Raw genomic sequence first — 1,545 nt, 5'->3', positions numbered from 1 at the left:
CTTCCTTCCCTCTACCCCCACTCCCAGACTGGGAGGGCGCCAGCTTCAAGGCCCTTTGCTGTTATGTTTTCTGAAAAGTTGCAGGTTCTGATTAATCTTTTTTGATGGCAAGTGGAGCAGAAAATATCCTCTCTCACCCCCCACTAAGTCTGATGGCATTTAGGGACATCATTCTGAGCTAAGGCTATACAGACAAAAATGCATGTAGCAAACTGCCTCCAGAAAAATCACTATGACTTCACCACACCATCTCTATAAACCTCCATCACAAGAAAAAGGAAACCTTCTATATTTCAAGGCATTTTCCAGGTCCAAATACAAACCTATATAGACATTCTTTAATAGAATCAATGCCCAATTTACCCAAAAATAGTCCCTAAAAATCTGATTAACAAGCAACACTAGTAAGTTTTGCAACTCTCTATGGACACTATTTACACTTATCATTCAACCTTGTTGATTCTTCTGTCAGAAAAGAAAGTGGAAAGCCACAATAAAATTTATCCTCAGAGAATCCAAATCCATCTCTTTTCTTGGCTTTGGGCAGTTGCAGATAGAAATTTGATAAAAAAAACTCTTTAACAAAAAACTTTACCCTCTTTGATGGGCCCTAACAGGTTAACAAGGTGGGAAAGAATTCCAGCCACAGCATGGCCTTCAAAGTTCATGCCAGCAGACAGGAACTCCAGAGGTCCTGTAGTTTCTGACCCAGTTTCTCTCTCCTCCAATGACCAGGCCCACCCACCATCCTTTGAACAAGTAAACAAGTGAACTACCACTCCTAATAGTGTATCCTTGACAAAACTTTAGTTCCACCTTCTCTGTAACTCCTTTCTTTTTTGTTACCTTTCAAGCAAAAAGTAACACAGAAGAGAGGTGACTGCTCCTTCCACAAAGCACAGCATAATAAAATGTTTGATCAAAATATTTTAATAAAGATTCTTTCTGACATAGATACACATACAAATGGTCGTACACAGCTGTCATAGTCTGATTGACCTATTGAATATATATATCATTCTTTACACATCCAAAACCCACCAATAGATCCATTACAGCTCCCAACTCGCCATCCAACCTGACAAACTAAATTTGTATTATCTGCAAGGAGTGGAAAATAGCAGGACTCCATTTTTAAAAAAAGGTTTTCTTGGTTTCCATAGGATAGAAAGGCAGGCAAACAGCCATGCAAACTAAAACTGAAAGCTCACTTTGGGTAAATAGCTTCTTGCTCTTCCTTAGTTTTATTTTATTTCTTTTTAAATTCTATTTTTTTAGAAAAATAACAAAGGATTTCACACCATAGGCAAATCAAACCAGTCTTTTAACTTAAATAATTCTCCACAGTTAAAATAACTTATATATGTACATATATATTAAAAGCAATTAAATTAGACCTTTAAAAATGCACAGCACAGCCTGGAAAAATATTTGCTTAGCCTGGTGTCTTACTTATAGGATCTATTGCTGTGATGTCTTTCCCTTTTAGAATGCAAAGGAGTCCCCTTTCCAAAAAGAGATCAATTCATCAATTAAGAATACACC

This window comes from Rhinolophus hipposideros (genome assembly GCF_964194185.1).
Source record: "Rhinolophus hipposideros genome assembly, chromosome: 13".
Classification (NCBI taxonomy): Eukaryota; Metazoa; Chordata; class Mammalia; order Chiroptera; family Rhinolophidae; genus Rhinolophus; species Rhinolophus hipposideros.
The sequence above is the reverse complement of the archived record's forward strand: the minus strand, read 5'-3'. Positions refer to the sequence as shown.